Genomic DNA, 19,150 nt, shown 5'->3' on the forward strand with positions numbered 1-19,150 from the left:
GCCTCCAGCATGTACAGTATAAGCTGTTACTCTGTGCCTGTACTGATAGTAAACTAGCTGCAGTGTTTGCTGATCTGTTACCTCCTGTATGTACATTATAAGGTGTTGCTCTGTGCCTGTACTGACAGTAAACTAGCTGCAGTGTGTGCTGATCCCTGCTACCTCCAGTAAGTACAGTATAAGGTGTTGCTCTGTCCCTTTACTGATTGTAAACCAGCTGTATTGTATGTACAGTATTAGCTGTAAAGCCTGGTACACACATACAATTTTGAATAGCCAATTTTACTACTTCTAGGTATTATGAGAGCCCAGCTCTGTTCACAGTATTCAAAGTCTCTTGGCCCTCATACTACATGCAGTGGTAAAATTGGTCAGTCATTGACCAATCAAAATTGAATGTGTGTATGCATCTTTATTCCATGCCTATACTGATAGTAATCTATCTAATTAAAGGCATCTTGCTACTAATTGCCCTATTTCCTCTGGGTGCTGCGTATGTCTGCAAATTGAACGTGGCACCCATGCTGCTGCAAAGCTGAATTGATATAGCCATGCCATGCACAGCTATAGAGATTCGGATATGTGTGTGCGTCGGGTGTTGTGGTGGTGGTGGGGGGGGGAGGGGGTTGTTGCCGGGGGGGCCCACATCCAGATTCCGCATCGGGGCCCAGAGGTTTGTAGCTACGCCACTGAGCTTAGTGAATCAACCCCTACCAATTTGTCTGTGAGCCAGATGTAGCCATCAAAAGAGCCACATCTGGCTCCCGAGCCTTAGGTTCCCTACCCCTGGTATAGAAGTTCCTTCTTTATACAGCAACATCATAATGCACTATCATGTGTGTGCAGAAACTTGCTTGCCTTGCACCAGCTCGCTATGTGTGTACAGCCTCAATCAAAATGAAAGCATGTTTTAGAAGTAGTCTGTAGAGGTGAGTGATAATAATTTGAGGGTTATGTCAGTTTTCTATGAAAAGTGGCATTTTTCTTTTTCATGCTACATATGCATACCTTCCAGCTTATTGATAATGTGAATATGAAAACATTTACATAGAAGACATGTCCTATGCAACAATTCTAGTTATTAGAACCAGTGCTGCTCAGCAAGATTTCGGATATCTGAGTTACCCAGATAATCCAAACTTTTTCCACTATCCGAACATTGAATAGCAATTCAGATATTTTTTAAAATCCGAATAGACTATGCGAGCAAACTCGGATTTCCCATCTGAAATCCGGGCGGATAGTTAGCTCAGATATTTGAGCAGAAGCTAAAATCACCTTCAATGGCAAAAATTCCAGAGAGAGAGAGCGAGAGAGAGAGAGAGAGAGAGAGAGAGAGAGAGAGAGAGAAGGAGCGAGAGAGAGAGAGAGAGAGAGAGAGAGAGAGAGAGAGAGAGAGAGAGAGAGAGAGAGAGAGAGATTTAAGTGCCCACATCATCAATAAGTATTTCCCTTTAAAAAAAAAACCATGATACTACATGCCTCATTTACCTTAAACATTTTTTTTACAAGCAATATAAAGTATCAGTAAGGGAGGGTTTTATGTGATAGTAGTGGTAGGTTAAGTTGTAGTAAAATATTGGTATTATTGCCAAATATTTTACTACGATAATTTACACTTTTAAAACGTAGAACATTAATGAATTTTACTGATATTCTACTAGCCGAAATTGGGGGAACCATATTTCCTTGCACCCACTTTTCATGCACAAAAGACCACTACCTCACTCAGTGTTATTGAATGGTGTCAGGGCTGCAGTGGACAGTGGCTGTTACATCATGAAGTATACCACAAATAGCACACTGCACAACCCAAAGGTGAATTAGCCCTTACTGCCTATGTTGTCTCCCTGCAAGATTACCAGACATAGTCTTTCAATGAAAATAATAGCATTCTGTCTTGATACATTAATGATGTGAGTAAAAAAAAAACACACCATAAACTATGTGATCTTTTGGTTAAACTGTAGACCACATGGCAGGAAAAGGTGCCTTTCTTTACAGAAAACAATAATGGGAGCTGGTAATGCTACCATTTTAATGAGGGGTGTGTTTTGAATGCCGCGTTATGTGGAGACGCTGGACGCTATCGAAATTAAATTACTTTAGGGTTTTGGTTATTCAAGGACAATCTGTTCCTTGCAGCAGTGTAGATAGACAAGTGAAGTGTACAGAGCCACACAAGCGCGGCTTGTGTTGATTACAAAGTGAGAGCTGGCACAATGCCAACATAACAGTCTGCTTTTACAGAGTAATATCCTCAGTCAATAACTTAGCTGCACATACACAGCCAGAACTGAGAGAAAAGAAGGACAGTAGTCATTGCTTTTTGCCTGAAGCTACAGCCTCACGCAGAGCACTGGATCAAAGCTGGCAAATGAGACTTTGTTACAAGACAAATAAACATGTGCATTGTGCTTTTGTGCCCATTCTATGAAAACACTATGGAAATGGTACAGCTAGTGTGTGCATGTATGGGCGTGTGTGTGTGCATGTATGGGCGTGTGTGGTGCACATATATATTGTTCAAAGCAGGATTATAACAATTCACACACCACTGTATGAAAATTAGGCCTCATATTAAATGTTAAAGGACCACTATCACAATAAATTGTAAATGTTACATTTTACAATACAGATTTACACATACATATAGTTACACATGCATACATATAAGCACGGCAAGGGTGGGGGCCAGGAGGACAAGGGAAGCTTCTGCAGGATCCATCAGCTTCCCTCTTCTAAGGTAACTCTTCTTAGGTAAGTAGCATTATTTATTTTACTCTGCCTCAGGTATACTGTAAAGGATGCATGCGGCAAATGAAACGACTTTAGCTTCACTTACCTGTGGCTTCCTCCAGCCCCAAAGAGTCTCTGTGTCCTTCGCCGCAGTTTCGCTGTCTCTAGTTCTTCTGTAAATCTGTCCGCAGCGGCCACCGACATGGCCGGATCAGCGACCGCTATGGATAGGACTACAGAAGAACTAGTAACAGCAGAACTGCGGCAAGGGATATAGAGACTCCTGGGGGTTGGAGGAAGCCCCAGGTAAGTGAATCTACAGTAGTTTAATTTGCCTCAAATATCCTTTAAATTGATAAATAAAACCATCCAAATAGACATGTATTTATTTGCAGGGGCCTTCTAAATCTGATTAGACTTGAAAAAAATTCCTGGTCAAACCAGGGGAGTTTCCACTCGTAAGACAAGAGAATTTGCCTTTCCACACTTCTGTCAACTCACTATTATGGACTGTATGCTCTGGAGAAGGGGACAAATGGCTGGCTCAAACAAGGAGAATACATTTATACATTGGAAATCTTAACTCTAAATTCCTTTTTTTTTTTCCTCCCAGGAAATGTCTCCACACCATATCAATAAATTGCAGTTTAAGCTCCACACAATGCAAAAATAGGTACTTAAAATAAGTTGCCAGAAATTAACTTAAGCCTGATATTGCTCTTATTACTTTCTTTGTAGTCCCTTTCACTTGCTAGTTGCTCAAAAAATATATTGTGGATAAGATGAAAAAAGCATCTCTGGGGAGAGAATTCAGGAGAAAAGTTAATTGAATCAGGTTCCTTATCCTTCTTCAATCACAAAACTAGCTATGAAAAAATACATCCACATTTACATGAAATGAAAATATTAAACACTCTCTGCTATGGGCAGTCCATAAATCCCCAGGAATATAGACATTCTCTCAAAGGGTTTTAATCTAGAACACAAGTTAAATTAGTAATACAGGTTTTTTAATCACTCTGTTGCACTGAAACTCAGGATGTGATACTGTATTAACCAAATTAAATCGGAAAAGTTTTAATGATGTAGTGCTACACAAGCCTTCCTTAGTCCATATTTATTAAGGCTCAACTACAGCAAGTACTTTTCCTACATCTAAATCCACTTTAATGTGCACAGCATTGTTTAGTCAGCCATCCATTTTTACTGACATCAATGTTTGTTAAGAGCATAAGCTGGTTTGGTAGCTCATGAATAGATACGTGTAAATGTCACTAGATGTACAAGGTTGCTAGTTCCTAGGGTTCAGTAGGCATTATGAGACCCAACCATCTGTCCAACGCTAAGCCAGTTTATTGGTAAGGCAACACACTGTATAATTAGACCAGAGACTGTTAGTAGCATAGCAATTCAGTTTATACATGCAAGAGACAGTAACATGAAGCAGGGATTAAACTCATATGTGTCATTTGGGAATTGTTATCGCTTAATTTAAATTGATATAGTCTCTTTTCATGTATCTCGGTATTTATCCTTCTCCAGGATTGGCTGCAAATAAACTGTATATCTCACCCTCCACAGAATGGTCAGTGTAGATGCTTTTACTTCAGCCCAGCTTTCATGAGGTTCTGGTGGGCTGCCATGCAAGTATAGTTCCACCAGCCACTACTCCTTATTTGTCTGTTGAGGATCAGGCCTGTTTCTAGGGGTGGGCAAGGCCACAGGTGCAGAGGGAAGAGTAATCAAGGGGGGCGCCTGTACCCAGGTGTAGAATATATATGTGCAGCGGTAGCAGTGATTCTATCACCTCCTCCATCTCCAGCAATATGCATCCTTCCTCTCACTGCTCCCCTCTCACTCTAGTGCATGGTTCTCCTCCTGAGTCCTGCACTACACACTTTATGTGGCTACCTATACTGAAGGGGTCACCTGGCTGCCTATTGTCGGGGGACATCTGACTTCCTATACTGGGGGGCTACATTTGGCTACCTATTCTGCAGGAGTCATCTGGCAGCCTGTTGTGGAGGGACATCAAGCTACCAATTCTGTGGGTGCTACATTTGGCTACCTATACTGCAGGGGTCACCTGGCTGCCTGTTGTGGGGGACATCTGCCTACCAATACTGCAGAGGTCATCTGGCTACCTATTCTGGGGGGCTACAGCTGGCTACCTATGCTGGTGGGCTACATCTGGCTACATAACCTCAGGGGGGAGGCTGCATATTGCTGGGTACTCCTCTGACTGCCAATACTGAATGGGTCACATCTGGCTATCTAATACTGGGGGTTCCTCTGGCTACTGATACTAGTGTTCCTGACTGGCTACATATGCTCAGGAGGGGGGGGGAAGGATCTTTAGGAGGACATCTGATTTCCACCATTGAAGTGTGGACAGCCACTGCATTCAAAAAGAAGTTTTGCATCACCTTCCACCTTCTCAGAGCTGTTAAAAATGAACTGGCCTGAGCTGGAACAGCAGATTAGATAAAGGATCTTAGGTATCTTGTAAGGCAAAAACATTGCCATTTTGTGATAAGAAAATGTAAAGATCAGGCTCTATATCAAGCGGACCTGAACTCAGAACGTACTATCTGCTCTAAAAGATACGCACCACCATAATAACCTTTAAACCAAAAATGTCTTTGTTACAGCTGACACAAGTCCTAAAATAAATTTGTATGTCTGCACTTCTGAAGAAGGGGACTCTCCGTGGCCCTGAAACAATTGTCAATTTTCCGTGCTGACAAATGCACTAAGAATAAAAACGCATTGAAACTTTACTGGTGTGCTAACCTGTCTTGGACTGATACATTGGATTGGGTGTTGCTTTGCACCCTGGTTATGCACTAGAAAAAAACCTATGGTAAGGTGGATCATCTCCAAAATCTACCATTGCACTAAAATAAATCTGCACGGTTTTTACTTCCTGATTCATGGAAGCAGACATATTGTTAACCTCCTGTGTTTTCAGATGAGCTTATGTGCAATCTCTGCTGTGGCAGTCATGTGACTCGAGGAGAGGAGAGAGGTGCATTTCTCTGTTTTCCTCTTGCCCTGTGCAAGAGTTAAGGTCCACTTTAAGTTCCTTGGTCACCTACTGTGTCAGGGCCAGCCACCATTTATTTCCTTGGAACTACTCCTTTTTCTACCACTGTTGACCCTGCTGATCCTATGCAGTTTGCAGCATTAACCTCTGAAGAATGACAGGGTTGACAGCAGTCAAAGGGGACTGTACCCTCTAATATAGCACAAGTCAATGAAAATAAACCTTTGGTCCAGTCCATGATGAATGATAAAACACCACTGTGCATTCAATGTATTCTTGTGCAGGCCTACACCATAAGCAGACTTACCAGCTCCCCTACAATCCAAAGTATAAGTCTGTAGGTATTGTTTAGTCTAAGCCCACCTCTGCTCTTCAATATCTCTCTTCCATATACAGTAACTCAAAAATGCCATTATCAAAGTATGGGAATAATAGCAGGAGAAAATGAAGGCAAATTAAGTGCATGCTATTAACATTTTTATTTAAGCACAGCTACAGTATCTTGCATGGAACCATAATAGAGGAGATAAAAGTTAGATACAATCAAATAGATAAAACTCACATGATGGTCCTCAATGTCAGAACCCTAACAATTAAGAGCACCCAAACAAAGATGCACTAGTCCAGTGCTGCCTGCTCTCCACTCCATTGGGTTCACCTGTCTACATTTAGACCTTTTACTACCATTTAGTGTGGTTTCCTTTACTCCCACTTGGCAGTCAACTTGTATGTGCATGTGAGTGAGTCAGTACATGGGGTGCAGGTGTGAATGACTCACATTCCTAGTATTTATTTACTGGTAGGTTGTCTGGTGCTGTGCTTTCTGAGCAACCCCTGTTCCTGTTACCTGACCTTTCTGATTCTTCAGACACTGTTGATGACCTGTGCTTGAACGTGAGGGGTGACTTATCTTTAAAAAAGATGACAAGCGTATATGCAGAATACGGAATATGTTGGCGCTTTATAAATCAATAATAATAATAATAATAATATGTGTTACGATACCTCTGCACCGGTAACATAAAACGTAACGTGCAGTGCATAGGAATTCCAAGAAATGCAGTTTGTTACTAATGTGGAAATACACAGACTCAGACCAGGATTAAGGTAAGAATAACAAAGGTTTATTGCAACAGCAAATAGCATCAAATGTACATTGACGTCATGCACAAAACCAGGCAATTAAATAAGAGAATATGCAACTGCAAAGGAAACCATACACAGGACTAGTAGTAGTAGTCAGAGATATATATACACTGCTCATTGCATATAGTGAAAATGCAAGGCAGCCTTAAGTATATATCACTAGTGTGCACACTAAACCCTGGAACCTGGTTAATATATATGCACACACAAACAATATACAATATATACATACACAAGGCAACTAAACCATATATCGACAGGTAACGGGTAGTCATACAAGCAAGGTCAAACCAGAGAATCATACAGTGATAAAATCGCTAGGCAAAAGATTAGTCAGGGAACAGCAAAAGGTCATACACAACAGGTAACAAGAGCAAGGCAGGGAAGGCTACAACAAAGGGATCTGGACCAGGAAACAGGCTTGATGAACTAGCAGTGAACTAGTCTGCTGAAGCTGATTGTATGGTGTGCTGGGAGGTCAGATGACAAAGTCCATATGATCTCAGACCTGCCCTCATTAGCATTCTGCAACAAAAAATGTTCTTGAAGTAGAGACCTCTGCTGGTGGGCAGAGAGCAGTTCAGGCTGTATAATCCCTGAAGAGACTGGTGACATCTGCTGGTGAAACATAGGAAGTTCATCCAAAGAGTTCATGATGATACCTGCAGATGCAGACCACGACAATATGTTTAAATAAAATAAATGACAATGTGTTTCATGGGGGTAACCCACTTCCACAGGTCAAAGCAACAGTGTCAGAATTAAAGTTCTAACCCCCTTGTGATGAACCCTTGATAATTTCAACATCAGACCATTCAATCCACCTACATCTTGAATATACATTACTTTTCAGCATACACTTACTTGAAAGTCACTTAAATATGTGGTCTGAATATCAGTGTAATACTACATTTTTGCACTTAATTTAAAAACATTTATATGTTAAATATGTTAAGAACTGTAATTTGAAATCACATAAAATCCCCTAAAACACCTCTACCATAAAGCTTCCCTGATATTTAACTATTAGCCAATACCTAGTATTAAGAAAGACTTTCTTAGATTATTAATCAAACTGTGACTATAATGCATACCCTAGAAACCTACTGGCGCATTCAGCCGGGGATTACTGATGTCTGGAATACCCCCTTGAGACTCCTGTACCTTTAAAAAAAATTCCTTGAAATCGCTGAAGCAGGCAAGCGCTCTCACCATTGTAAAGACTGCATGTGGACAGCTATATAAGGTATTTCACAGGTTAAAAAGTTTTTGACAGTCCCTAAACTTCAGGTGGGCTGCCTGCAGCTTGTGTGAGAGGCTGGCAGGGACAGGAGACAAATTACAGGCAAGTAGCCTCTGTGTGATGTGGGACTGCAATACAGATAACTCTCTGCTCTATCTTAGTCTCTCCACTCCTCCTCTATCCCTCATTCACCCTTGTTTTCCCCCTTCCCCTAGTGCTTGCTGGATGTATCCGTGCTGCCATGAATTGCACCTTTGTGACAAAAAGTGTGTCTTCTGATATGAACATTAAATGTGGAGATATGTTTTCTTTCTATGCTGTGTTGTAAAGTTAGGTGTTAAAAGGCCCAGCACAACCGCAAGGGTTTGTTTGTCTATTCATTGTTGAAGATACTATTTAGATGGCAGTTGGTATTGGTATTGCTTTAGGGCTCATTCACACTATGGGCCTGATTCACTAAGCGGTGATAACTCAGTTATCACGCCTAAAAGACTTTAGGCGTGATTACCTTTGCACTGCTGAGTTAGCACCGCTTTGTGCTGTTTATTGCGCGCAAAGTCCCGCGCGCAAAATTTTGCGCGCACAATCACGCAATTCCACGCGCAGCGCCCACAGGGTTTAATGGGCGCATCGTGTGCACCGCGCTGTGCGCTGCACGACTGCGCGTGCAAAACTTTGCGTGCGGGAATTTCGAGCGAGTTTCTTCTTATCACGCCTAAACAGAGTTTAGGCGTGATAAAGAGCTTTTCACTGGTGTGCAAACAGTTTGCACTGCTTTGTGAATCAGGCCCTATGTGCGGTGAGTCATGACAGACAGCACCACACATAACGCCTGCAATGCAGGTAGCATGAAAGTCTATAGACTTTCATGTTACCCTTCACACTGCAGTTTGCGTTCATGTGTTCTGCGTTGTAACTTAGCCGGGAACATCATCGCACACGACATATACATTGTCATGCATTTTTTTTAATAGAGTGGAAGCTGCCGACCTATGCAAATAAGCACATTGCAATGCATGTATGAAATTGCGTTCATGCATGCGTTGCCTAGTGTGAATGAGCCCTTTTTATCACTTTGAAAGTTTTGTAAAAACTGGGTACTAGTTGTTCCTTTTACAGAGGAACAGGTCTTTTGGTGACATATTCTTTTGTCCCTTTTCAACCCTTGGAACTGATGTACTGATCTATATACTGATGATATATGTACCTTCTACTGGAATTGGTTTGTAAGACTTGAAATGTGTTTCCATCCTCTGAGTTGATATGTAGCTTATTTACAGATGCTAATGTTATTATTATTATTTTGAATTTATACAGCGCCGACATCTTCTGCAGATGCATATATCCCTGCATCATATGGCTATCGCTTGCCCTATGTGGCACTATGTGGCATATTCCACTGAATTGTCCAAACTAAGTCTATCTCCTGTTCCTCTCTTGGGGGGTTGTTCCAGTGCTGTCCCCCATTCAAATTTGCTGCTTCCAGAAGCCCTCAGAAACCCTTGTGTCCTTGAGTACTTCCAAAGATAGGCAGCTCCGTAATACGCCAGCGCACTTTTGTGCATGGGCAGTTTCGAGCCACCTGTCTTCGGAAGCATTCGGGGACATAAGTGCTTCTGGACCTTTTAGGAATCTCCCCCCCCTTAAAAATCCTGCATTTGCCCCTGAAATCCCTTATACTACCCCCTACTAAATACAACACTCCCACATGCCCTTTTAATCAATCTATTTTATATCTTCTTTAAATGTGCATTCATTAGTGATGCTCGGATAGTACTTTTTTAAATCCGAATTGACCCCAATCCGGATACCTAGATATCCGGATTGGGCTCGGATATCCGAATCCGGCCTTTTAGATATCCGCGTGAATGCGGATATCCGGTCGCATTATCCGCGGATATCTGGCCTATTCGGATATCTGGATAGAAAAACCGGAAGTGCCCCTTAAATAGCTTTAAAAGGGGTTTTGAGGGTAAATGAGGCATGTATCATCATTATTTTGCAAAGGGAAACACAATTGATGATGTGGGGACTTCGAATCCCCCCCCCCCAAAAAAAAATGACTGTCAATTAACATTAGGCCTAGATTCCAGACAGCGGTCGTGCAGCCCACATTGTGTCCAAAGTCCAACCACACAACTGGGACATGACAGTTTTCAGTCAAGACACCTCCAAAAATTGATGCTGCAATTTTGTTTTGGGTTAAATATAGGTGGTATCAGTGGCCTGTGGCACCCTGTCCTGGCGGTGGGAGCTGCACAGGCAGCAGGAGCAAGGCAATGCAACAGCAGCAGCAGGTGTAACGTGTGCCAGCCAGGAGCATGACGGACGTGGTACGTGGCACTTGCCAAGTGTCACGTGACAAGTGCAGAGTGACAGACAGCAGAGGAGAAGATACTAACTGGTGCACACTAACACATTAATGAATTAACAATAGTGGAGTGATAAGGAAGGGGTTAATCACTGAGGTTATCACTGTGTACAGCCCTTGGCCCAGCAGCAGCACTGTAGCTGGTTTCCAAAGGAGTCGGCACCGTCTCAATAAAAGCTCTTTATTCCATATCAAAAGTTAAAATGGAACAGCATGATGTATAGCAACAAATGGAAACAAATTTAATTTACCCAAAGTGCAATATTTTTCATTTTTCTTTCAAATCTACATCTTAAATGGCTCTGCCTTGTCCTAATTATTTATATCAAATCAACTAATGACATTCTGTTGTTCAGAATTATGTTTAGTGAGTTCTTTGTTATCAAATCTACTGTGACATCGCTACAGATTTTTGCAAACTTTCAAGTCTCCTCACATATATTGTCCTACCCTCACTTCTCACAATTAACTGAAAGGAGAATCTCCATCTGCACATGAGGTCCTTGTGTATTCATTTATCTAAGACTGGGTCAAGGACCCTGCTCTGTCATAGTGTTCTTCTAGATAAATCAGGTAATAAATACATTTCACGTCCTTGAAAATTGATCTGATCTTTCTTTCTTTCTGGCCTGTTGCATTGTTTCCTCTTTCACAGTGACATAATGGAGCCTGCCTACCACATCTCTTGGCTTATCTGATTGTTGTATGTGGGGGCTTCATACTCTGTAAGCTCTTTCTGTTTCCACACAGCAGCTATCTGGTTTTTCCAGTGGGTTCTTAAAAATAGTTTAGTTTTTTATCTGGCAGACTTTTAATTTCAATATTACATCTTCTGTTGTGATATTCTAAATTGCCAATATAAGATACTGTACTAACTTATTGTATAATATTCTGTAGATTTTTTTTGTAAACCTCTCATCCTTCTCTTTACCTCAAAGATTCTAGCATTTTATTAGCACCTTTTTGCAGTTAGTATGAGTTAATCTTTAAATGCATTAATATCAGTCAATAGGGTCGAGCCTAAAGCTTTGTAACAACCACATCTGATAACAACCACCTCTGCAGTGCATCCAGCAAGTGTACACCAGCCACTGACCCCTCTCAACCAGCTATCCATCCTGGTGGGTCACTTCTGCCGAGCAATGGCTAAGTGCATTGTTCTCCACACTAACCCCATCCGCCACGTGACATCACCCCCATGTCACTCCACTCCCCTTCACATGCAACAGAACATGTTGCTCACTTGCACGCCAATAACAAGTGTGCATGGTCTCAGACATGCAACGTCGCCTGAGGGACCAGGTCCCGGTCCCCATTAAGTATGTATATGGGCCTTCTTCATCTTTTCAGGGAAAATGTTGTCAGTAGTCCAATCTGTCCTCCACATTATGTAATTTTGCTGTTTTTAATCTGCTGTCCACTTTTGTTGTTGTTGCCTCCATTAAATGGTTTACCTGGGCCTGTTATATTCCTGTCATTGGTGTTTTCATGGGTTCATTAACCACTGGGAACAGTAGGCGAAACCACCACACTAGAAGCTCATGTAGGGGTAATGTTACAGCTATAACTCCTCAATTTCCTCTTACATCCCCTTTCCCTATGGTCCTGGTTTGCTAAGATTCATTGTAGCCATAGAACATTACAGAACACTGTAAAGCATAACTGATCATTCAGCCCTGGCATGAATTTCTAAATATTGCCTGTTAAAGTTTGCAGCCCACTTCTGATTCTGACTTCTGCCAAATATCAACAGACAACTTTCAACAAATCCAAGACATGTTTAAAGAATCATCTACTTCTCCTAAATTCCCCATCTCAGAATATTATTAAATTGGATGTTTGCTGACACAACTTAAGCAATTTGTGTAAAACACCTTCTATCTGCAGTTGACAGGCCTGTGTGCATGGCATCTGTATGCAGAGGGCACTTTGGAAACACACTGGAAAATATAGCTACTTTTCCTCATTCTATCACTAGTCCTTGTGTCTCCCTGGCAGCTCTGTAACTCACTACTGGAGCTACAGGCTCTCTGCATTCACATGATAGTGAATCTGGAGGTCTAGTTAGAAAGCTGTTGAGTAGGGTAACAGGAAAAAAGGGCGCCGGCAGCTAGTGGAAAAAAAGGGTGCCACAATTCACTCCCATAATAAAAGGGCGCCGGAGATTATTAACGTTTTACAAATGGCGCCCAGAGATTTTTAATGTTTTATAACTGTGCTTGTGATGATTTAAGTTTAGAAAATGCGCCCATGACGAATAACGTTTATAAAAATACTAAACATATTTATTGTATTTAACCTCCCTGGCGGTATGATAAATGCGGCTGCGCGGCCGCGGGAGGGTTTTTTTCAAATTATTTTTTTTTTAGCATGTAGCTAGCCTAGCGCTAGCTACATGCTTCCCCCCTCCCTGCAGCGTCCCCCCATACCCACCGATCGCCGCCGGCGCCGCTTGCCCATAAGGAAATCCCGTTTTGAACGGGATTTCCTTGAGGGCTTCCCCCATCGCCATGGCGACGAACGGAGTGATGTCATCGGCGTTGCTGACGTTGTGACGTCACAGGAAATCCCGATCCACCCCATAGCGCAGCCTGGCCGCGATTGGCCAGGCTGCGCAAGGGGTATGCGGGGGGGGGCCTGTATCGCGGCGGGTAGCGGCGCATCGGCCGCAAAGTGCTAGCTGCGTGTTTGAAAAAAAAAATTATGTAAATCGGCCCAGCAGGGCCTGAGCGGCACCCTCCGGCGGCTTACCCCGTGTCACACACGGGGTTACCGCCAAGGAGGTTAACTAAAACATTATTTAAAATTGTTTCCAATACTGTTTGTAAAACATTATTATTCACAAAATAAAGCGATCAGTCACTATTTATAAAACATTATTATCCACACAATAAAATTATTTAAAATGTTATCCCTTAATGTTTGTAAAACATTATTATTCACAAAATAAAGCGATTAGTACGTAACGTAAATTGCAATACATTTTTACAGTCACTATTTGTAAAACATTATTATCCACATAATAAAGCGATCAATAAGGGGGATGGTTAGGGTTAGGCACCACCAGGGGGGTGGTTAGGGTTAGGCACCACCAGGGGGGTTTTAGGGTTAGGGATAGGTACAGAGAGGGTTCTGTGTGAGAATAGGGTTAGGTATAGTTTTAGTAAAATTTTAGTAATACTTACTAATGTTTTACAACACTTATTACGAACGTAGTTATATTTATATCATCGTTATAAACAATATTTTCAGATTTTATTATAAGAAGAAATGATAAATGAAGGTTATTCACAATAATATACAATTATAACGATTAAACATATATTATCGTTTTTTTTAACAAACGTAATTATAAGTTTCACTTTTGAAACAGGGAAGATTAACGTTTTCACAATTGGCGATTTCATACACATTATTTAAAGGAATACTATCGATTGAAATGACTTTTTTTTAATCTATATATATAATAGAGTAAGTGCCTCAACCTTCAAGCAAGAAGAAGAAGTAGCGCCCTGCCCCCAGGGCCAGTCCAAGCAAGAAGAAGGGGTTGGTCCAAGCAAGAAGAAGAAGTAGTGTCATATTAAACCAAGTGCAAAGAGGGATAATTTGCATATTCAGTAGCAGTGCATTGTGGGTAACCACAAATGTTCACTTATAGCTGAATTATTGCAGATTTGCTTCTGTTTTAAGAAGGAAAATTACACCAAGCTTTGCTTTTTTTAGTAGGAGGGCTTTTTGGTATCTTTTATCCTCCTATACATTCTTAGTAGTTTGGGTCACCCTGAGCTGCTTGGTTACTCTGTTGTACTGGTCCAAGTCCTATCTCATACAGCCTTATCAATCCCTGCTATGTACTGATGAGGACCAAATGTCTGAAATAGGCTGTTACATGTGGGTTTGATATGACTGTGTAAAACTTAAAGCTATAGGCTTGCTTGACTTACCAAGGGTGAAAAGGAATAATTTGCATATTTAATAGAAGTACATTGTGGGTAATCACAAATGTTCACTTATAGCTGAATTATTACAGATTTTCTTCTGTTTTAAAATGGCAAATTACACCAAGCTTTGATTTTTTTAGTAGAAGGTCTTTTTGGTACCTTTTATCCACCTATGCATTCCGAGTGGTTTGGGTCACCCTGAGCTGCTTGGTTAGTCTGTTGTAGTGGTCCAAGCCCTATCTCATACAGCCATATCAATCCTTGCCATGTACAGATGATGACCAAAAGTCTGAAGCAGGCTGTCACATGTGGGTTTGATATGGCTGTGTAAAATTTAAAGCTATAGGCTTGCTATACATCAGTGGTTCTGGATGCTTGCTTGGCTTACTAAGGGTGAAAATAAATATTTGCATATTTAGTAGCAGTGCATTGTGGGTAACCACAAATGTTCACTTATAGCTGAATTATTGCATATTTCCTTATATTTTAGGAAGGCAAATTACACCAAGCTTTTGCTTTTTTTAGTAGGAGGTCTTTTTGGTCCCTTTTATCCCCCTATACATTCCGAGTGGTTTGGGTCACCCTGAGCTGCTTGGATACTCTGTTGTACTGGTCCAAGCCCTATATCATACAGCCTTATCAATCCCTGCTATGTATTGATGAGGACCAAATGTCTGAAATCGGCTGTTACATGTGGGTTTGATATGACTGTGTAAAACTTAAAGCTATAGGTTTGCTTGACTTACCAAGGGTGAAAAGAATAATGTGCATATTTAATAGTAGTGCATTGTGGGTAATCACAAATGTTCACTTATAGCTGAATTCTTGCATATTTCCTTCTGTTTTAGGAAGGCAAATTACACCAAGCTTTGCTTTTTTTAGTAGGAGGTATTTTTGGTCACTTTTATCCCTTTATACATTCCGAGTGGTTTGGGTCACCCTGAGCTGCTTGGTTACTCTGTTGTACTGGTCCATGCCCTATCTCATACAGCCATATCAATTCCTGCCATGTACTGATGAGGCCCAAAAGTCTGAAACAGGCTGTCTACATGTGGGTTTGATATGACTGTGTAAAAAGCTATAGGCTTGCTTGACTTACCAAGGGTGAAAAGGAATAATGTGCATATTTAATAGCAGTGCATTGTGGGTAATCACAAATGTTCACTTATAGCTGAATTATTGCAGATTTTCTTCTGTTTTAAGAAGGCAAATTACACCAAGCTTTGATTTTTTTAGTAGAAGGTCTTTTTGGTACCTTTTATCCACCTATACATTCCGAGTGGTTTGGGTCACCCTGAGCTGCTTGGTTACTCTGTTGTACTGGTCCAAGCCCTATCTCAAACAACCATATCAATCCTTGTTATGTACAGATGAGGACCAAAAGTCTGAAACAGGCTGTCATATGTGGGTTTTATATGGATGTGAAAAGTGTAAAGCTATAGGCTTGCTATACACCAGTGGTTCTGGGTGTTTGCTTGGCTTGCTAAGGGTGAAAAGGAATTATTTGCATATTTAGTAGCAATGCATTGTGGGTAACCACAAATGTTCACTTATAGCTGAATTATTGCATATTTCCTTCTGTTGTAGGAAGGCAAATTACACCAAGCTTTGCTTTTTTTAGTAGGAGGTATTTTTGGTCCCTTTTATCCCTTTATACATTCCGAGTGGTTTGGGTCACCCTGAGCTGCTTGGTTACTCTGTTGTACTGGTCCAAGCCCTATCTCATACAGCCGTATCAATCCCTGCCATGTACTGATGAGGCCCAAAAGTCTGAAACAGGCTGTCTACATGTGGTTTTGATATGACTGTGTAAAATGTAAAGAAGTATGCTATACACCAGCGGCTCTGGATGCTTGCTTGGCTTACCAAGGGAGAAAAGGGGTAATTTGCATATTTAGTAGCAGTGCATTGTGGGTAACCACAAATGTTCACTTATACCTGAATTATTGCAGATTTCCTTCTGTTTTAAAAAGGCAAATTACACTAATACAGTGTGCGTCATTGCAGGAAGTGACGACAGTGGAACGCACGATGGAACACGGAATAGGTGAGTCATCCCCGCCCGCTGCCTCTTACTAATAGTGGCGGCTGCTACTGTGCTTAAGCAGGAGGGGGAGCGCACATGGGGACCCAGGTGAGGGGGTCCAACCCCCCTCCCTGCCGCTGTGCCCAATACCCCCATCCCACCCTCTACCCTCTTATGCGGCGTATGCTACGCCGCGGGTCGGCTAGTACTCTATATTAGTGTACACATTACCACTAGTGCTAGGGGCACTTTATTTATTCACCCAGGTCTCTCTTTCGCTATCCCTGCTTAAAAATTCATTTCTCACACAGCTCATAGTAGTTTGGGTCACCCTGAGCTGCTTGGTTACTCTGTCACACAGCTCACAAATATATTTCACTGTGTCACTCTCACAGCATGCAGGAGTCATGAGGAGAAATAGGCTGATCTGAGGTGGTAACAGCAAGGCTTGGTGTACAGAGGCGCCAGAGTAGAATAAAAATGTTTAAAAACCGTCTAAAAGAGGGGGATGTTCAGGTGGACTTACCTCCCTCAAAAATATAGAACTGAATTGAGTCACAATATATCAATACAAAAAACGTTTTATTTAACTCCACTTAGTGCAACGCGTTTCGCAGGTGTGGTCCTGCTTCATCAGGCAAACAGGAGTATAACTCAATGGGTCTAGATGCAGAAGTGAGCGCCTCTGAGGTGGTAACAGGTAACTAAATGAGCTGTAATATTGCTGGAATATAACTAGCTATAACACTAGTCTGTGTTTCCACTCAGACTGGATGCCTGGCTGCCTGCTTGTGGTGATTCACTCCAGGCTGCATCCACTTTACAAGCTGCTGAGAGGGGCAGACCACTGTTTACAATTAGCATTATTAGTATCTTTATCAGTCAAGAGAAGCAAAGATAATAAACACACATTGCTAGATTCTTTAACCCCTTACCACCATATCAACAAGATTCTTTCAGCAAGGTGATAATTAAACTATAACAGAGGAGTTGATAGCAACTCCCCTGTGCAGAGACATGGTCTATCCCTCTGGGAGCCGTCAGTATTAGATACGTTTTGTATCCAACACTGACGCCAAAACTGACGGAGGATTTTACAGCTGAGAGGAACAGCTGTGTGAGGAATCAAATTGCTCCTAGTACTTGTCCTAATGTGTGCTACAACATAAAGCATTTAAAAATAAATGCATACATCGATAGTATTCCTTTAATGATTTCTAAATTTGTAAAACATTATTTGTAAACGAAATACAAACACATATGTCAATATGACATGCCCTATTGGTATTGCATCAGGTGTTATATACCTGTCGATTATCTTAAATAGTAGTACTAAAAACTGTAACACAGTATAAATGTTAATCAGGCAGTGATCAACCAGAATTTGGTATATAGGGTCGTACACTGTGGGGGTCCTGGCTGATCCCCCTCCACTCAGTTATAGTGTATGAGTGGGGTGTAGCTATCCCACATGTCGACTCAAATAATCACTGTTAAGGATGGTAAGGACCTGAGTGTGGTTGCATATTGTGATATATTGAATCACCTTTGCTAACCCCTCGTTTGTAAAGATCCTATACACACCCTCTAAGGGAGGCTATTTACAATAAGTGCTAGAAAATGTGCATTGTGCTGTACATAAAAACCCTAATGAGATCACATTTCACCACAAAGGCTTCTTCAGAAGGTGCTATACATATGTTACATTCGTGCTATACATCATACACATCACCACAGAATTAAAATCAAAAAATGCCCCCCATATCTATGCCCCAGTCAGAGCTAAATGCGCCGTGTTCAGCAGCCATACTTATACTAAGGAGGCAGGAAAGGGAGGGGATCACCCCTCTCAGCCAAGCCCATCACCATCAGCAGGGCTACGATCTACTCCTTGTCAGGATACATGTAGTGTAAACATTGGGGACATTGTCCCCCTCCTCCCTCACCTCATCACCGCTAAAATCCTGGTCTCGGGGCTCCCGATAAGTCCCTCACACTCCTGGATGTTCGGTGGACGCTATCTGCGTTCCACGCGTCAGGAAAGGGGTGGAGTTGCGTTCCACGGGGCCGCTGGCGTCACTTCCGCGGCCAAGTCTATGCATACAATGCGGATGGGCTTTGACACCGCCCATACGTTCTCCGCAAGGTGTCCCTCACTCTCCGCGTCACTAACGCGGCTCGACTTCCGCATAAAACGCTGTGGGCGGACATGTCACTGGACAGTGCCGCCCACACATTCTCCACAATACATCGATCTCCCACAAAGGAGGTGGAGACCAAGGCATATCCTAATCGAATAGTATACACCCCCATCGCCATGGCAATGCATGAACATATCTCGATGGGGATGTAAACACCAGTCATCATAAACGAAGGAAGGAGGAGGTAACACCTAGCATATATGACATATATACAATGGTGATAGTGCGAGCTGAGCAGGGACATGACAGTTAGATATACATCTAAACATTCATAACATGCAGGCTAAAGACAGAGAGCATGTTCACTTAGGCCCCAGATGCTCTAGGGAAGATCTGAATACAGAGTATACTTATAGATCAATCAAGATCAATATAAATAATTAGGCGACACTTAGAATACTAAAAAAAACTAAAAAAACAGTGGAGGACATCTGTAT

General features: G+C 41.8%; 1 long non-coding RNA gene across 2 annotated transcripts in view; it reads left to right on the top strand.

Moving 5' to 3' along the window:
- Positions 1-19,150, top strand: part of LOC137518612 (uncharacterized) — a 113,999-nt gene that overhangs the window by 15,737 nt on the left and 79,112 nt on the right. The gene's annotated exons all lie outside the window — the stretch shown is intronic.

The sequence above is a fragment of the Hyperolius riggenbachi genome, chromosome 5, assembly GCF_040937935.1.
Source record: "Hyperolius riggenbachi isolate aHypRig1 chromosome 5, aHypRig1.pri, whole genome shotgun sequence".
Taxonomy (NCBI): Eukaryota; Metazoa; Chordata; class Amphibia; order Anura; family Hyperoliidae; genus Hyperolius; species Hyperolius riggenbachi.